Source organism: Momordica charantia, assembly GCF_013281855.1.
Source record: "Momordica charantia cultivar OHB3-1 chromosome 2 unlocalized genomic scaffold, Mcharantia_2.0 BLBB01000002.1, whole genome shotgun sequence".
NCBI lineage: Eukaryota > Viridiplantae > Streptophyta > Magnoliopsida > Cucurbitales > Cucurbitaceae > Momordica > Momordica charantia.
Window position 1 is genome coordinate 16,004,487 of NW_028275160.1, and position 13,923 is coordinate 16,018,409.

At 39.7% G+C, this 13,923-nt stretch overlaps 1 non-coding gene across 1 annotated transcript; it reads right to left on the bottom strand.

The window, feature by feature from the left end:
* Window positions 1-2,273: 2,273 nt before the first annotated feature.
* On the bottom strand, window positions 2,274-2,380 carry LOC148212905 (small nucleolar RNA R71). The gene has a single exon (XR_015789566.1). It is a non-coding gene; the product is annotated as a small nucleolar RNA R71 (small nucleolar RNA).
* Between the last annotated feature and the right edge of the window lie 11,543 nt (window positions 2,381-13,923).

Sequence of the window (13,923 nt, forward strand, 5' to 3'; positions counted from 1 at the left end):
TTTGAGTTCCAATTCATGCAAAATTCATATACTATGGTTTGTGGATGGCTTATGTTGTATTTATGACATTTTAGGACCATTTGGGAGTGCAAATTAATCAAAAGAAGCAAAAAGACGAAAAAGTTACATGGGAGGCGCCAGGCGCCTGGGATGCCTGCAGAAAAACAGGTTTTCTTCCAACTTTGCCCTTAATGAAACGCGTCTTCCAATGCGTTTTGGTGGTTCCAACCGATGCATACGTGTAGAAGAAGTGTTCCACTATCAGTTTGAGCACGATTTGGTCAGTCAAAGGAGTTGGAAATGGGTGATTCACCATCGTTTTAGGACCTACCTAACCAATTCTGCACAGCTATAAATTCCAGCAACTTCTCCACCAAATTCATCAAGCCTTGCTTCCTTCTCTTGATCATTTTTAGTGTTTCTTTGTTGCTTTCTAAGTACTTTTGAGTTGCTTTCATTAGTTGCTTTTGGTTTTTAAATTCCGAGCACTTTACATTCTTTTATTGAGCTTTGTTTTGTTTCCATTTGTACTTAGTTATTTTCTACTTATTCAAATATATAAAAATCTGGCACTTTGCTTATCTTCTCTTTGTCTTTACTTTATTTTTAGTTAAGAGAGTTGTGTTTTTGGAGGAAAGAGCACGTGACACTCCCCCTTGCTTGAAAGAGAAGGGCGAAGCTCTCAATCCCGATAAAAACTCTCCGTTAGTTAACTTTTGTTTTTCACACATGCATTCCACATTCAACCATTTTACTTGCTGTATTTTCTTCAATATGTCTTTCTAAATTCCCGTCTCTAGCCCGGTTATGGATAGTTAGCCTTTTATGTCTAAAAAGGGTTTGCTAAGAAGTAGTGTTTTACTTTCCATTCATTGCTCAACATGTTTTCCCAAAAAGTTAGGATTTAGAGAAGGCCACTGTAAGTCTTAACAAGTCAATACTGAAAAGGTTGCTTATTTGCATTGTTGAGTGGTTAAACCGAGGAGCGCCTTAGACATAAGGGTTCCGCTTAAGTAGCCTAGACATAGGACCTTAACCCGAGGTTGCGACTATTTCCATCCTAAAACTAAGATATATCTCATAATAGACATATTAGGAATGTCTTAGGACTTTGAACTTGCTTAGACATAAGTCAACTGAGAAGCGTAGTCGTTGGTTTCTAAAGTAAAAAGCATATTGTCCTTAGCATGTCCTTGATTCTTTGTTGGCTAACTTGAAGTAGTTCGGGCTAGGTTTTATCATTATAAGTCCAAATCTCAAATCCAAACCATTATTTGTGACCACTTCCCATTTTACAAGAATCACTCATTCCAACATTCACTATTCTTTAAAACTTTAGAGTTTGGAAATTGTTTAGAAGTCCTTGAGGATCGATACTTGGATACTCCATCCATTTTATATTACTCTGACAGGTGTGCGCTTGCATCTATATAATTGTTACCACGCTTAGTGCGTGCGTTCAGCATAAACGCCCAGTCAAGTTTTTGGCGCCGTTGCCGGGGACTTTAGTTTTAAAATTATTTTCAAATTCTTTTAGTTTTTATTTTTGTGAATTGTTGTTGGGTGTAATTTGCATCCACCGTTTTTGTTCTATATTTTTGGTCGTTTATCTCACAAGGGTAAGTTAAAGTGCATGAGCACAAGATCTTTTCTTCTACCCCTTGACCCTGAGATTGAGCGGACCCTTCGAAAAACTCGAAAGGAGCAAAGACTTCGAAAACAACTAGAAAAGCAAAAAGAGAGAGAAGGTAAAATCAGTCCTGAAAGTGAGGTAAGAGAGTACGAGCACATCAATGGCAGATATTCCACCTCGTGATCCGGTTGATCCACCTGCTGTTAACGGTAATATGAGGGATCATGCAAGAAATGATGAATTCAACCATATCCAGATGGCGGACAACAGAGACGTGGCAATGCGAGAATATGCCGCCACGGCTTTTCAGAACTTTGATTCAGGGATAGTCAACCCTATTCCAGCCCACGCAAACTTTGAGCTTAAACCAATGATGTTCCAAATGTTGCAGACAATTGGACATTTTGGAGGGCAGGAACATGAGGATCCACATGATCATCTGAAATCATTCATTCAAATTGCAAATGCATTTCGATTACCTGGTATAACAGACGATGCTCTGAGACTAACACTTTTTCCATTTTCTTTGAAGGACCAAGCTAGAGCACGGCTCAATGCATTTCCACCGGGATCCATCACCACATGGGGGTCGTTAGTGGAGAAGTTCTTAACAAAATTCTTCCCACCTACTCGCCACGCTGATATCAGAGAGGAGATCATCTCCTTTAGACAGTATGATCGTGAACCTGTTCACGAGGCGTGGGAGAGATTTAAAGAACTAATCAGGAAATGTCCGAACCATGGCTTGCCGGCATGCATCCAGATAGAACATTTCTTTAGAGGCTTAGATCATCCTACTAAGATGATGCTAAACAATGCTGCCAACGGAGCCTTTACAAAGAAGACATTCAACGAGATAGTTGACATCCTAAATGACTTAGCTTCACATAACGAACTATGGTGTTCGCAAAGATCTAGGGCAGCACCAAAGAAGCAAGATCCAGCTGGAGTTTTGGCTCTGGACATTGCGACCTCGATGCAAAAAGAGATGGTTACAATGAACCAGAGGCTGAAAGAGATGGCATTGGGAATAAAAAATCCATTAGCCACGCCGATACAACCTGTGCAGTCGGATTATTGCACTCCTGCCCCTGTTTGCCAAGTCAACGATCTCATTTGTTCATTTTGCAGTGAAAACCATATTTATGATAATTGTCCACATAACCCTGCTTCTGTTTTTTATGTAGGACATGGGAACAATAGGAACTTTAACCCATATTCGAACACCTACAACCCAGGTTGGAGGCACCACCCTAATTTCTCATGGGGAGGTCAAGGAGGTTCGAGCGGTTTTAATCAAGGGCAGAGCCAACAGAACAAGCAGCCCTATGTTCCACCTACACAGCAATACATCCCACCACCGCAACAGCAGTACAATCAGAGAACACAGACTCCACCAGTTCAAAATAACAACTCAAATCTTGAGAATATGATGAAGGAGTACATGGCCCGAACCGACGCAGTGATACAATCCCAAGCGGCATCAATGAGGAATTTCGAGACCCAATTGGGACAGCTCGCCAATGAATTGAAGAATAGACCACAAGGTTCTTTTCCAGGCCATACTGAATTACCAAAACGAGAAGGGAAAGAACAGTGCAAAGCTGTCACCCTCAGGAGTGGACTGGCATATGATGGACCAACAATGCCAACAACAGATGTACAGATTCCGTCCACTGAACCAATTGTAAAGATACCAGAAAATCCAACAACACCAGAAAAAGAAAATATTAGAAAAGGTAATGAGGACACCCCGAGTGTTCCTCCACAGGTACAGCCTTCTTTTACCCCTACTCCCCCGTTTCCACAAAGATTAGTAAAGAAAAATAATGATTCCCAGTTTAGAAAATTTTTAGATATTTTAAAACAACTGCATATAAATATACCATTAGTAGATGCTCTAGAACAGATGCCAAATTATGCTAAGTTTTTGAAAGATATAGTTTCTAGGAAGAAAAAAATAGGAGAGCATGAACTGGTAGCCATGACAAAATGTAGTAGTGAAGCTGTAGGCAGCCCGCTACCCATGAAATGTAATGATCCTGGCAGTTTTACCATTCCATGTTCCATAGGAGGAAAAAACTTAGGTAGGGCATTATGTGATCTAGGCGCTAGCATTAATCTTATGCCATTATCAGTTTTCAAATCTTTAGGCATAGGAGAAGCTAGACCTACTACGGTTACCCTCCAACTAGCAGATAGATCTATCATAAGACCTGAGGGAAAGATAGAAGATGTTTTAGTCCAGGTGGACAAATTCATTTTCCCTGCGGACTTTATCATTCTAGATTGCGAGGCAGACTTAGACGTTCCCATTATTTTGGGAAGACCATTTCTAGCCACTGGGGATACAGTTTTTAATGTAAGGAAGGGAGAAATTACAATGAGGGTAAATAATGAAGAAGTTAAATTTAACGTTCTAGACGCCATGAAATTACCAGGAGACTTTGAAGAGTGCTCTGCTATAAATAGCTTGAATCCTATTATGTTTGATGAGTTTTATGACTCGTTAGTTACAGAGATTGAAGAAGAGCTTGATAAGATAGCAGAAGGACCAGAAGATGTGATTAATCCTATTGAAAAAATACAAAAAGAAGAATGCAAGTCGTTACTTCCGTCCATAGTGGAACCACCCACGTTGGAGCAGAAGCCATTGCCGTCGCATTTGAAATATGCGTATCTAGGGGATAACGACACTTTACCAGTTATTATAGCTTCCAATTTATCACCTACTAATGAATATTCTTTATTGCAGATTTTGGAGAAGCACAAAAAGGCCATTGGATGGACGATAGCAGATATCCGAGGGATAAGCCCGGCCTTTTGCATGCACAAAATTCTATTGGAAGAAGATGCTAAGAACTCTATTGAGAGTCAAAGGCGGTTGAACCCGAAGATGAAAGAGGTTGTAAGGAAAGAAATTCTTAAATGGCTTGACGCCGGTGTTATATACCCAATATCCGACAGCAGCTGGGTAAGCCCAGTACAGTGTGTACCAAAGAAAGGGGGTATAACCGTGGTGGCCAACGAGGAGAATGAGCTCATCTCAACCCGAACTGTGAGCGGGTGGAGAGTTTGCATTGACTATCGCAAACTCAACAAGGTAACAAAGAAAGACCATTTTCCTCTCCCGTTTATTGACCAGATGCTCGACCGTCTGGCAGGTAAGGATTTCTATTGTTTTTTAGATGGATATTCGGGTTATAATCAAATTACTATTGCTCCAGAAGACCAGGAGAAGACAACATTTACGTGTCCGTATGGTACGTTCGCTTTTAGGCGAATGCCCTTTGGACTATGCAATGCACCCGCGACTTTTCAGAGGTGTATGATGGCCATCTTCTCTGACATGGTAGAAAATATTTTAGAAGTTTTTATGGATGACTTTTCTGTTTTTGGAAATTCTTTCGACGCATGTTTAGTTAATTTGGAGAGAGTATTGGAGAGATGTGAACAAACAAACCTAGTCCTAAATTGGGAGAAGTGTCATTTCATGGTACAAGAGGGTATTGTTTTGGGTCACAAAATTTCCAAGCAAGGAATAGAGGTAGACCACGCTAAGATAGACATCATTTCAAAGCTACCTCCTCCTACAAATGTCAAAGGGATTAGAAGTTTTTTAGGGCATGGGGGATTTTACCGCCGCTTTATAAAAGACTTTGCTAAAATTTCTAAACCCTTGTGTCAATTGTTAGAACATGATAGACCATTTGTTTTTGATGATGACTGTTTAAAATCATTTGAAATGTTGAAAGTTGCTCTAAGTTCAGCTCCTATAATTATCGAACCTAATTGGGATTTACCTTTTGAGCTCATGTGTGATGCTAGTGATTATGCAATAGGAGCTATGTTAGGACAACGTAAAAACAAGATCTTGCATCCTGTGTATTATGCTAGTAAGACTCTGACCGGTGCACAACTCAATTACACTACTACTGAAAAGGAACTGTTAGCAGTTGTGTTCGCCTTTGATAAGTTTAGGTCTTACTTGATAGGCACAAAAGTCATTGTTTTTACTGACCATTCTGCTTTAAAATATTTATTTGCTAAAAAAGATGCTAAACCACGTTTGATACGGTGGATTTTGTTACTTCAAGAGTTTGATATTGAAGTTAGGGACAGGAAGGGTACTGAAAACCAAGTTGCTGATCACCTGTCTAGATTGGAATCCCCGCTCTGTGATGATGGAACTGTTATACGTGAACAGTTTATTGACGAGCAACTCTTGCGAGTTGATTCAGTTCCGTGGTATGCCGATATAGCAAATTATTTGGTAAGTCGAATAGTTCCTTATGAGTTCAACAAGCAACAGGTAAAGAAATTTTTAAATGAAGTTCGATGTTATCGTTGGGATGAGCCTTTTTTATATAAGCTAGGACCTGACAATATCTTACGCAGGTGTGTCGCAGAAGAAGAGCACGAGGCGATATTAGACGCTTGTCATATGTCTCCATATGGAGGACATTTTGCAGGACACAAAACCGCAGCCAAAGTTTTGCAAAGTGGGTTCTTTTGGCCCACTCTGTTCAAAGATGCACATAAGTTTGCCCAGGTTTGTGACAAATGCCAACGGACAGGTAATATATCTAAACGCCACGAAATGCCTCAAACCCCGATCCTGGAGATTGAAATATTTGATGTGTGGGGTATAGATTTTATGGGTCCATTTCCATCTTCTAATGGTAAGCTTTATATATTGTTAGCAGTAGATTATGTTTCGAAATGGATAGAAGCCATTGCAACTGCTACCAATGATTCCAAAGTTGTCATTCGTTTTCTGCAAAAGCACATTTTTACGCGTTATGGAACCCCGCGTTGTCTGATAAGCGATGGGGGGGCTCATTTTGTGAATAGGTCTATGCAAAAGTTGCTGACTAAATACAATGTGCGTCATAGGGTTGCAACAGCATATCATCCTCAGTCGAATGGGTTAGCCGAAATATCTAATAGGGAGATAAAAAACATTTTAGAAAAAACTGTAAATCTTAACCGTAGGGATTGGTCTTTTAAGCTTGATGATTCACTTTGGGCATATAGGACAGCATTTAAGACTCCCCTCGGCATGTCCCCCTATAGGCTAGTTTTTGGAAAAGCATGTCATTTGCCTCTTGAGCTAGAATATAAAGCATTTTGGGCTACTAAGAAATTAAATTTTGATTTGTTGGCTGCAGGTGAAGCGAGGAAGTTACAATTGTTGGAATTAGAAGAACACAGGCACTTTTCTTATGAGAATGCTAAGTTGTTTAAGGAAAAAACTAAACAGTGGCATGATAGGCGTCTTCGGCCGAACAATCTTCAAGAAGGTGATCTGGTTCTGTTATTCAACTCTAGGTTGAAACTTTTCCCTGGAAAACTTAAGTCTAGATGGTCTGGTCCCTTTCAAATTTTTAAAGTCTACCCATATGGGGCAGTGGATCTAGTTGACTCTAAGGGAAATGTTTTTAAAGTAAATGGGCAGAGACTTAAGCCGTATTTTGGAGAACCAGTGGATAGAGGAAAAACCTCTATTCAACTTTCAGGTCAATAAATGTTTGCGAAAAATGTTTTTCCTTCTTATCTGTTTGGAAAGAACAAAAGTAAAGGAAGGAAATTTTTGTATCTTACATTCTTTTTGTCTAATCATAAAAAGTTTTGCTTATTATGTTTTTGGAAAACGTTGAAAAACAAAAGAAAGAATGGAAAAAAAAAAAAAAAAAAAAAAAAAAACATTGAAAAAATTTTACGCAGGCGCCTGGCGCCTGCCCTTTGCGAAAATAAATCACGCAGGCGCCTGGCGCCTGCCCTGTTTTCCAGCAGTTCGAGTTTCGTTTTCCTTCACGGTTTGGGTTTTAATTTTCGATAGCATGGGCTTTATTTTGGGTCAAACATTAATCCTCTATGATTTAGCTTTAAGAACTTCTCTTCAAACTCAAATTTTGTTTCCCTAATCCTATTTGTATTCAAATTTGTTTTCTTTTCCTTTTAGGTTTAGGAAAACTTGGTTGAACTTAAATGTCAATCCCTTTCCATTTAGGATTTAGTTTTGGGGAAGGCTTTAAATAGACCCATTGCCTAAGCTTTACAACTCCACCAAAACCCACACAACTCTCTTCTTCCCTTGTTTTTTCGAAAAAAAACCACTCCCTTCATCACCCTTGTTTTCGATTTTCAGCCACCAAAGAGAAGAAGAAATTTCCAGCATTTGCTTACATCTATGGCTTCTTCTTCTCAACATACTTCACTTCCTACCTCTTCCACTCAAGCTCCAAATGCCACAAGCATTCCTTTTCACCATTGGAGAACTTCCAACACCACATGGGTTCAGATTCTAGGCTAGCTGCTGTTAGGGGAGGAAACCCGCTTCAAACATTTGAATGTCCTCCATCCCAAGCTCCTACACAACATCCTATAGTGAGCCCACATGGTTATGTTAATTTTCAGCAACTACCCACCTTTAATATACCTCAAAACAGTGAGTTTAGGGCTGAAAATCCTCAACAACTTCCTCCAATGATCAATCCGGGTATGTACCAACCATTTATGTTTAACCCGGTTCCTTCCTATCATTTTCCCTTGTCTCAAATGCAAATTCCAGCTAGTGTTCATCCTTATGGAATGCCAAACCCATCTACTCTATTTCCTAGCCTTCCACCTTATTATGGAATGGGTCATTGGGTACCTCCAACCAATTATGGGATGCTTTCACCTAGGGTTCCCCCACCAGCTCAACTTCCATTCCTAGAAAGAGGACCTCAAGCACCCCAATTGCACCCTAACATATCGAGTACCTTCAACATGGGACAACTAAAACCCTTAGAGCCTCCTAGGATGCCAACCCCAACCAATATGCCAATGGATGCAGGAGATGAGCATGGAGGAGAGCAAGAGAAGAGCCACAGCCATAGGCTAGAGCCCGGGGTTTCGATAGGGCAAAAGAGGAAGGGCAAGGAGGTGATGATAGACCCAGAAATTGAGGAAGATGGGAGTAGTAGGCGTCTGACGCCTAAGGATTCATCTATGGAGAACAGGGACGAGGAGCAGTTTTATTCATCTCCAATTGATTATTACACCGGAAGATGGTAATGATGATTTTCTACTGGTTTCACGAGGACATTGTTCAAATATGCCAGAAACAGAGGATACCGAGAACGAAGTGGTGAGAACAGATACTCAGGAACCTTCCCCATTGGATACACCTACAGAAGGAGCGTTTTGTAGTCACCAAGAGTTGCCTACTGGGGCAACTGGATCTACTCCATTGGCAACGGATGAGTATGTCACACCGATGGCCACTCTACCAGGGGTAAGGGATGCTCATACTATTCCTTCTAATACAGTTAACCCGCTTGGGTGTGATACAGGTAGATCCAAGGTTGGGGAGAATAGTACTCAAGAACCTACCAGCGAAGAAGATCCTGAGGACACGCAGACGATACGGGAAATGTTTCAATACAAGAGGCGGGAGAAAAAGAGTTCAAAACGACGTGCAGTTCAGGCTAAGAAGCCAACAGTGCCCGTGAATGAACCTAAAACGAGAGCTGCGAAAGCTAAAGCAGCTGAAGCTAAGAAGAAGGTAGTGGCACCTGGGCCAGTTGATACAATTGAACTGGACTTGTCTGAGGGAGAGGAGGTCGAGACGAAATGGAACGCGGAAAATTTAGCCACTCGAACTTCATTAATGAAATCCCGTAAGATTATGACAGAATTGGGATTCGATCTCACTCTAGGAGATGTGCCTGATGATTGGAGGGAGACCGCCAGAGACAAAGAATGGAGACCACTCATTCAGCCCATACAATGTGAGGCTTTGGAGTTAGTCAGAGAATTCTATGCTGCTGTCCATCCCCAGTCACATATAGCCATAGTGCGCGGGAAGGAAATACGGTTTGATGCCACTCAGATCAACTACACCTTTAACATTGAGAATATCAGAGATGCTGTGGGCAATAAGATGTTAGTGACTCCGACTCTGGAACAGCTTGATGAGGCTTTAGAATGTGTTGGGAAGCCCTCTGCCACTTGGGATTTGACTACTCATGGCAAGGTACGACTAAAACCCGAGGATGTTTCCCTAGCTGCTGCAGGATGGTTATACATAGTCAAAAACAGAATTCTGCCAACGGAGCATGATGAGCATGTCACTCAGGATAGGGCATTGCTGGTTTATGCCATGCTAAAGGGCATAAATGTGAATTATGGAGAATTGATCAATACCAGTATCCATGAGTGTGCCCACCGGACACGTGGTAAGCTTTATCACCCACGTTTGGTCACTTCTTTATGCTTGCGACAAGGTGTACAGCTCCCTGAGGATCAAATTAAGAGAGATGCCCCAATTGTGGAAGAGAAGAATATTCGGCGTATTATCGCCCATGCGTTACAAAGAAGGGAAGGTACTGGGATGTCTCCTACATCGGAGATCCGTCGTCTTCGAGAGGAGAACCACAAGCTGCGAGATCAGGTTCGAGAAGTCGTGCAACATATCTACAACTTAAGGGCTTCATTGGATTTTGCGGTTTTACCTTCATGGCCTCCAGCGCTAGCTGCTATCCTTGGTCATCCATCTCCCAGTACTGACACTGATCCTAGTCCACAACCTCCGACTTCATGAAGGGGAGGTTCCTTCTTTGCTATTTTTTGTGTTTTATTCTTTTGGTTAATGACGTAGTTGCATATTCTAGCATTACTACGCATGTTTTTTTTTTTTTTTTTTGTATTGATTATGTTTCGAGCTCAGTTGAAGCATGAATAAATTAGTATCGTTTATCTTCTGATCACTTAAAGTATGCCTTCACTTAACCTTAGTTTAGCTTTTCACATGCCTATTTTGAAGCATCTGTGCTGTGCATGTGCTTTCATGTCGATGATGATTATAAGAGATTGTTGAGTTTTCTGTTCTATGCCTGACTAAGCTTTGAGCTATTTCCTTTGTTTATGTGATAAACTCATTTTCTTTTATGTCTTTTTGATCTTTACAGACTTTAAGCTTTTTCTTTGCCCCTATATAGGAAGTCCTTGTCCTTTTTACTGTTAAGCCTTTTTCATCCGATGCAAAAGTCTTTTCCCAGTGAGGACACTGTCTCTCTTAAGTTTGGGGGGGACAGTCGTTGTGTCAGTCGTTGTTTCAAAAAAAGATAAAAGGTGTTATTTATATTTAAAAAATCATGCTATTTTCTTTTGAAAAAGAGTCAGTTGGAAAGAAAGAAAATGTTGAAAAAGCACTTAGCTAAAAAAAAAAAAAACGAAAGAAAGAAAAAAAAAAAAAAAAAAAAAAAAAGTTGCAAACGAGTAAAAAGAGTCTTGTTGAGAGAAAATAAGAGTGGGGAAAAGACTTGTGTTAGAAAGAAAAGAGCGGTAAAAACATTGAGAATTAAAGAAAATGTATTTATGATTCCCGAGTCCTACTGTAGACACCCATTTAGTTTTAGGTTGGGTGTTGACTTTGAAAATAGCAGTAAGGATGGTGATAAGTGACTTCGTGTTTCTCATTGTCGTCGTTTTATGACCTAGCTGTTAGTTTCAAAGTCTTTCTACGAGTAGCTGTGGTTGAAACCGATGTTAGTGTGTGGAAACCTCAGGGGCTAGTAGCCGGTCTTTCAGATGTAAAAGTCTTAGTGTAAGGAGGGAGTGTGCAGATTCCTTAGGGGTATTTGAAAACGTTTTCTGTTTGTGAAAGAGAAAAAAAGATTTTGAAAGAAAAAGTTTTTATCATTTCAAACTTGGTTTATAGTGACTAAGTTTACAAAGGCAATAGAATGGTAGGCTCTGACATCTTTTCCCTGAGACAATTTATGATTGAACATCTCGGTTGCTTTTGCTTTTCCTTGTCCATGTGTTAGAAAGCTGATTAAAGTTGCTAAGTTTCGCTTGAGGACAAGCAAAAAGTTAAGTTTGGGGGTGTGATTACGCTTGTTTACATGCGTAAAAAGAAGGTTTTAGATGCTGTTTTTACTATGTTTCGGCTTTGTTTCGGATTTTTCTCGATCATTTGAGTTCCAATTCATGCAAAATTCATATACTATGGTTTGTGGATGGCTTATGTTGTATTTATGACATTTTAGGACCATTTGGGAGTGCAAATTAATCAAAAGAAGCAAAAAGACGAAAAAGTTACATGGGAGGCGCCAGGCGCCTGGGATGCCTGCAGAAAAACAGGTTTTCTTCCAACTTTGCCCTTAATGAAACGCGTCTTCCAATGCGTTTTGGTGGTTCCAACCGATGCATACGTGTAGAAGAAGTGTTCCACTATCAGTTTGAGCACGATTTGGTCAGTCAAAGGAGTTGGAAATGGGTGATTCACCATCGTTTTAGGACCTACCTAACCAATTCTGCACAGCTATAAATTCCAGCAACTTCTCCACCAAATTCATCAAGCCTTGCTTCCTTCTCTTGATCATTTTTAGTGTTTCTTTGTTGCTTTCTAAGTACTTTTGAGTTGCTTTCATTAGTTGCTTTTGGTTTTTAAATTCCGAGCACTTTACATTCTTTTATTGAGCTTTGTTTTGTTTCCATTTGTACTTAGTTATTTTCTACTTATTCAAATATATAAAAATCTGGCACTTTGCTTATCTTCTCTTTGTCTTTACTTTATTTTTAGTTAAGAGAGTTGTGTTTTTGGAGGAAAGAGCACGTGACACTCCCCTTGCTTGAAAGAGAAGGGCGAAGCTCTCAATCCCGATAAAAACTCTCCGTTAGTTAACTTTTGTTTTTCACACATGCATTCCACATTCAACCATTTTACTTGCTGTATTTTCTTCAATATGTCTTTCTAAATTCCCGTCTCTAGCCCGGTTATGGATAGTTAGCCTTTTATGTCTAAAAAGGGTTTGCTAAGAAGTAGTGTTTTACTTTCCATTCATTGCTCAACATGTTTTCCCAAAAAGTTAGGATTTAGAGAAGGCCACTGTAAGTCTTAACAAGTCAATACTGAAAAGGTTGCTTATTTGCATTGTTGAGTGGTTAAACCGAGGAGAGGAGCGCCTTAGACATAAGGGTTCCGCTTAAGTAGCCTAGACATAGGACCTTAACCCGAGGTTGCGACTATTTCCATCCTTAAACTAAGATATATCTCATAATAGACATATTAGGGAATGTCTTAGGACTTTGAACTTGCTTAGACATAAGTAAAGTGAGAAGCGTAGTCGTTAGTTTCTAAAGTAAAATGCATATTATCCTTAGCATGTCCTTGATTCTTTGTTGGCTAACTTGAAGTAATTCGGGCTAGGTTTTATTATTATAAGTCCAAATCCCAAATCCAAACCATTATTTGTGACCACTTCCCATTTACAAGAATCACTCATTTCAACATTCACTATTCTTTAAAACTTCAGAGTTTGGAAATTGTTTAGAAGTCCTTGAGGATCGATACTTGGATACTCCATCCATTTTATATTACTCTGACAGGTGTGCGCTTGCATCTATATAATTGTTACCACGCTTAGTGCGTGCGTTCAGCAAAACGCCCAGTCAGTGTCCAGGTATAAAACCTTCCATATTTGAAGCTCGACGATTTTGGAGAAAAATTTTGGGATATCTCATCTATTCCAAATCGATTTATTTTTGGCAAGTAATCCTAATATTGTTTATTCTTTGATTTAAAAATATTGGATTATTTTTTCAACTTTGGACAGCCCGAAAGGAGGAGGACAACCGTCTAGCCCTTTATGCCACTAGAGAGAACCTATTTTTTGTAGCCCCAGACTTCTTTGAGAGAGCAGCCCCTCCATATGATTTCCAAACCTTTTCGCAGCCCACATACATTCAATACACTTATTGTACTTCAGTTTGTCACTGGTTTGAAGCCAATCTGAGTCGTACACCGCACGCACCTCTGACCTAAAGTCACCCAACTTGCAGCAAAGGTTACTATTTTATTGGTAAGAAAACTTTTTGTGTGTGTTTGCACTACGAGTAGGATTTGTACATCTTTTAAAGTTTATTCTTTATTTCATTGATTTTTATTGCATAGTTTTATTTGTTTAAGCTTTGACATCAATTTGCATATTGTTGTTGAGTCTTTAGAACTAAAAGCATTAGCCTTAAGGTTGTCTTTTATCTTGCCTTGTTTATATCTTGCTTCATTCTTCTTGAAATATCATTTGGTATATTTCATTCTACCATTTATTTTCTTGTCTTTGGTATCATCTATACCATTGACCCCTTAGTAAAAAAAAAAAAAAAGAGAGAGAAAGTACTTTTGCATAAGTTGTTTGTAGGCTTGTACTCACTTGTTCCAAGACGGATTTGCCACGAGCAATCAAGTGAGCATCTCCAAAGGGTATCCACACCAGTATCCACCCTACCAAAGGAGA